The sequence below is a fragment of the Canis lupus genome, chromosome 6 (assembly GCF_011100685.1).
Source record: "Canis lupus familiaris isolate Mischka breed German Shepherd chromosome 6, alternate assembly UU_Cfam_GSD_1.0, whole genome shotgun sequence".
NCBI classification, from domain to species: domain Eukaryota; kingdom Metazoa; phylum Chordata; class Mammalia; order Carnivora; family Canidae; genus Canis; species Canis lupus.
This window is the reverse complement of record NC_049227.1, coordinates 33,411,510-33,417,573: the sequence shown is the minus strand read 5'-3', so window position 1 is coordinate 33,417,573 and position 6,064 is coordinate 33,411,510.

The following is a 6,064-nucleotide window of genomic DNA, read 5'->3' as shown; positions in this document are numbered from 1 at the left end:
GTGGTGTGTAATGTCTGACATTTTGAGAGACCAGCAGGCCCACGTCCCCAGGCCTGCCGTCCTGTCACTCCACATGTTGCACTGATGCGTGTGACGCGCTGAGATCCGGGTTTAACTTCTGCTACACACCTGCATGTTCTCTGTGAAGTTCAGCAGACCGCAGGTAGGACAGGTTTGGAGGGTCCAACACGAACCGGGCCGGGTCCTTGGTAAAACTGAGGAGTCTCACTGATGGCTGTTCTGAGTTTCTGAGGGCCTCTTGTTGCATTTGTATGGCATTAATGTTCTGAAGAAACACTATAAAACTCCCCACCAAAGTCCAGCCACACCTGTTTACAGTGTATACAGATCTTCGCTGCGTCAGAGTCTATATAGGAGGTTTTATGACTCAGTGGTACTCCTTGAATGGATGAGCCTTTAGCTTCTCGTAATTAGTGGTAGTGTAGTAGGGAACTTCATAGTGTTTTTCAGTTTCTGTAGGACAAATTTCTGCAGGTAAGATGGGTCCTGCCCGAGGACCTTCTGTAAAATGCCGGTTAATGAAAGCATCCACATGGTTCTCCCTACATCTGAGCCAGTGTTGGCTATCTGTACCATTTGCAGGCGGGGATGATCTCACCATTTTCATTTGCTTTTTTACCCCCTTATGTGAAGGAAGAATCTTTGCTCGAAAGCCTGTGGATTTGAGTGCTGACTCCACCACTAATGGGTGTGAGAACCTGGGTAAGTTTGTCTCCCTGGGCTGGTTTTGTCATCTGTGAAATAGGTATATATCAAGAAGAAAAAGAATGGTATAAAGCTCAATGACTCAAATTCCTTGGGCGCATTTCCGTCTGCATCTATAATCTGCCTCCACATCGGGGGAGCCCCTGAGCGCTCTGGGTTGTGGCTGATCATTTTTGCACATAAAAACTCACATACATTTTTGTATAGAGAATTAAAATGTTGGACATGAATATAAAGGTCCTTTTAGTTTGTCCTCCCCAAAGGTAAAAACTGAATCGTTTTGGAGAATAACCTTCCTGTTCCTAATGTTTGTCTTTCATGTGTGCAGCCATTAAAAATGTGCAGTGTTGATTGATGGTTACTTAGGACTTAGCGCTGAGCGCTGGGTAATGCAGTTTGGGGATGTAAATCACTGTGGGAAATGTACCTGGAGTCTCTAGTCTTGGAAATGGACTGATTTCACCGTGTTCCAGTGCAGTTTAAAACCAGAGGGGTAGGTATTAGACACATGGGGAAGCTTTCGTGGTGTGTGAAGTGGTTCCTTTTCAGAGCAAAAGTTGTCCACACGAGAGTGTGCCCCTATTTTCAGACAGAGTGCCTACCCGAGGAGATGCCACGGGCCAGCAAATACAGGTGGCCTCACGTCACTGGTCTTTAACTCTCCGATGAGGGAGTTGTGCGCCTTTTGAATCTGGGTTGAAGGGGTGTTTGCTGTGTGTCACAAAAACTCATGGTGAAGACCTCTGTCACAGCACAAGTTAGGGCCGTGGCCCTGCCTTGTTTTAGCGTTGGATGTGTCACTCTGAGCCGCCTTAAGTGTCCAGGGCTTCGATCACTTACAGACCTGCCCCCGAGAGCTCCAGGATTCTTAGGTTGTATCCAGCTTCGGCAGTGGGGAGGCTCAGTCGACTGAGGAAGATGACTCGGGTAACTCGGTTATAACCGCCAGTTCTCTGGGCTGCTTTCAGCACCTGGGCCAGTGGACTCATGCTCGCGTCCTCCATAAATCCAAATCCACCAAGGTATGTGCCACTAATGACGAGATGTGAGGGAGCATCTCAGACCATTGATACTCCTTAGGGGTGCTGGTGCCACGGCTGAGATTCCTGGTGGGGGTGGGGGTTAGGGGAGCACCTACCAATAGTCCCTGAGTGCCATGGGAAGAGATGGATGGCTTCCCCCAAAGAGAATCTTGTAACTCCAATGGCAGGGTTGGTGTCAAGGTGGATCTCAAAATTGGTAACTACCAAGAGGTTCTGGTTTGCTGTTGGAGGCTTAGGTTAACACAAACATGGAATTGTGCTTGCTTCCACCTGTATCTGTATATTAAGGCTTGTCTCTTGCCCATGTCTGTGTGTGTCGGCTGTTCGGATGGTGATCCACAGTCCTTGGAGACCGACTGTGGATGTAGACCCGTACACACTATTACTAAGAGAGCTGAGAGGGCCGTTCCCCTCTGTCTCTGCACTCCACAGTTTCTTGCTATCTCCTTAGATTGCTGTTTGTGATCCTACTACATCCATTTCACAACCAGATTGGAAACCCTGGCTCTCTGGGCATCTGTGGCTGGCACACAGTTTGGTACCCAGACAGTAGGGGGAAAAAGGTGGCTTATGATATTCTAGGTTTTCATGAAAAGGCCCTGCTTTTCTTCTTGGGCTTTCACGGTACGCCCAGAAGCAGGGTGTGGTGGTTAAGAGCTGGACTTCAGGGTCAGTGAGGTGGAGGCGTCCCTGCCAGGGCTCTGGGGCAGGGGTAGATGCCAGCTGGGGCGGCTGGCACATGGTGAGCACAGCACCCGTTAGGCACTATGTGTGCTCCCCGCCCTCTGTGTGCCTGCATAAAATTCCCTTGTTGGAGGGCGCTCCCCGCGTTCTGCTCTAGCCTGCAGCTTCACTGTCCCCCGTTCCTCCCTTTTCTCAGATCGCATGGTTCTCAGGCTGCCTGCACATCAGAGTCCGCCCCACTCAGGCTGTACCCAAGGCAAACTAGAGGTGCTCCTCGGCATGGGATGCAGGCGCCAGTGATTCCCGAGCTCCACACTGCACGAGGGCTTTGGTGCTTTCTGCAGACCATGTAGGAGGGAATGTTGCTGGGGCCCTTGCCAGGGTGTTTACTGGGCAGGTGGCCAGTGACACTGGACTCTACTGTCCCCGAGGCGGAGGGCAGCTGGTGTTGTCAGGACTCTGGCCCTCACCTCGGGCTGCCTGCCCATCCACCTTCAGTCCCTCGAGCTTGCAGGAAGTCTGGACATGACCAGTGCGTTCCTCTGGGGCAGGGTGCTTTCCGGGGCTTGGCAGGAGGAAGTCTGCACCCACAGGGCTTTGGGGCGTGGTGAACCATGGCTCACCAGGAGTGACCCGGAAGGCGTGCCCCCATGATGACTCTCCTGCACCTGGTTGGGAATATGTCAGCTTGGGAGGGGTTTAAAATAGATTTCCGGGGCACACCACCCACATCCCCCAAACACAGAGGTCTGGGATGGGGACAGGGTAACGGAAGAGAATAAAACAAAAATGGCTCCCAAAGCCTGCCGCCCGGTTACCTGTTGACACTTGAAAGACGACATGGGTAGTACGTGCACTTGGGGGGAGTTGGGACAGGAAGGTCCCAGGTGAAGCTGCTTCCGCTGCTGAGCAGCCTCCTGGGTGCCTCCTGTGGGCAGCTGGGCGGGGAGCTGGACCTTTGCCCCCTCTCAACCCGGAACCGTGTTGCAGGACCTGTCCCTGTGCCGGGATAGGGCGGGGTGTGCCCACCACACCCCTGCACACCCTAAGTCTCCCTACCTTGTCTGGAGGTACTGGGTGTCCTTTATGAAACATTGTTATGTGTGTCCTGGCAAATACATCTGCCTGAAAAACAGTACACGGAAGGGACCCTTACCCGCCTGTGCAGACTGCATCCTGCGCCCCCAAAGTTGCTTGGAGAACATCCACCCTCCTCCCCATCGACCAGATGGGGAGCTGAGGCTTCAGTGACTCCTGGCTGCTGCCCTGTGCAGGGCCTGTGGCCACTGCCTGGAGGGCCAAGAGCTTGGTGCTTACGGTGTCCCCCATTTTGGCAACTTCTTGAGCAGCCTTGCCTCAGTTTCCCTGTCTGTAAAGAGGGTTGTGAGGAGGAACTGAGGTAATGCCGGAATGGGCGGGTCCCAGGCATGTGGCGGAGTAGTTAATCCTGGCACCGTGGCCATGAGAGCGGGTGCTCTGCAGTTTGTCCATTGCTCTCCCGAAGTGGGCTGGAAGCTGCCCCAGCGAGAGGAGCGCTCTGGGGGAGGAGGGGGTGTGCTGAGGTCAGCGGCCAGTGTAGGTGCAGCCAGTGTCACCCGGAACAGTTTAGGTGACACCCCTGGGGTCGGCACGGACCCACCTCAAAGGGCAGGAACTGTCTGTTCCCAGTGTTGCAAGGCCCTGACCTCGACCTCAACCTGCCCACAACGCAGGACCAGGGGGGCTCCCACAGAGCTGCCTCTGCTGGGACCTGACCCGCCCAAAGAAATCTGCCAAGTCAGCGCCCCAGCCGGGCTGCCTCCCTCCGTCCATCACGCGTGGGCTTCCCTCCAGGGGCGGAAGCCAGAGCGCAGACAGATGTGCCAGGCACGGGTAGCTGGCCAGTGTGGTCACCGGCCCAATGATGGCAGTCCTGCAATCCTGCGAGGCTCCCGGCCCAGCGGGGGGCGGGGAGTGCCTCGGGGGCGGTCAATTGTTTCCAGGCCCCCGGTGTGGAGCTGACTGGCCCTCTTTGAGGCCGGGAAGGACTGAGCTTGGGCCACATGTGCTGGCACCCGGGCTGGCCTTCCCAGTGGGTGCCAGCAGCGAGGATTTCCCGTCCTGGGTGTGACCCGGCAGGGCCTGGTGTCCACCCCGCTGGAACCTTCGGCACAGGCCTCTCCGTCCTTTAAACACTCAATTCGGGGGCTCTATCAGATGCAGTTCTCTGGCTTACATATGCCCCCGAGCTGCCCTTCTGCCCACTTTTTGAAAAGGCTGTCCTCTTTTCATTTCCACGTCCCCTCATGGGAGAGGCCCCCGACCTTCCACTCGTGCATTGTTGTCTCTGGTCATTGTTTCCCATTACGTCTTGAGATTTTATTTACTTATTTATTTATTTACTGGACTGCTTTTGTTTGGCGTCTGTCTTTCCCGCAGGCCGTGTGTGCTCTGGCTTGTCCCTGTGTCCGTTCGGGAAATAGACGATCAGTAAGTAGTGGTTGGAAGGATGAGGCCATCTCTGCCAAGAAAGGGTCAGGGAATGGCCAAACCAGGATCCTACCCCAGATCTGTCTGGCTCCCTTCCTGTCTCTAAGGGCGCTCTCGGGTTCAAAAATTCACTGGGACTGGGGAGGTCCCCTTAACCGAGCCTCAGTTTACTCTTATGTGAAGTAGGGATGACAAAGGTGACTCCCTGACAGTGCTGTGAGCATCTGTACATCATTCAGCGCATTCTTGGCGTGTGTTCCACAGCCCCTGATGTTGGGGGTCTGGCCAGGGACCCAAAGAGATCCCCGTGTGACCTGCCTGACCCTGGTCAACCCCCATGAACTTGGGTTGAGTTTGAGACCCTGTCACTTGCACGCCAGCTTGTGACGCAAGCAGAGGCTGAAATCTTGTCCCACTCCCCGTTGAGCCAAGCACCCCGCAAAGGCCTGACCCCCACAGGGGGACCCCTGGTTGCCCTTGAGCGGCTCCCTAAGGCCGGGAGCCCTGCATTCTCCTGCCATGACTCACTTCCTGTTTGGGCCTGGAATTTGGAAGACTGAGAAACTGCTCAGCGAGCTCCATGGTAACAGCTGGGCCCGCCCACCAGAGCCTTAAAGGGACTGTCCTCCTGGGCCAGGGCTCCTCGGGGGTGATGGTGGGTCGGGTGTTGCTGAAGTTAGGATTTGAGCCCAGCAAGTCTGCTGCCAGGTCCCACAGCCCTCCTCTTTGCCCCTAAGGACCCTCCTCCCCTGCTGCGATGCCCCATCCAGTGGCCGGGCCAGTTGGGAAGGGCCAAGCTTGCAGCCTATCTTGTCCTTCGTCACCTCTCCCTCTCCCACGAGGCTGGGTAACAATATCCCAGGCTGATGGTAACAGTCCCACCAGATCGGCACACACTCTGGACGCTGCCGGGGACAGGGGAGTGGAGCTGGCACCCCAGAGACGGCTGTGGATTGCAGGCTGCAGGTCTCCTTTAGGACACTCACACTCAGGTGTTTGTCCCTCTGAGGCCCTGTGCACGAGGCTGACCTGGGCCTGCCTTGGTCAGGGCCTCAGGAGAATGTGTGGGTGGATGCCTTCCTAGGCTCCTTCAGAAGCTGCTGCCTGGTTCCCTGGGCCTCACCTTGTCCACCTGTAAAATG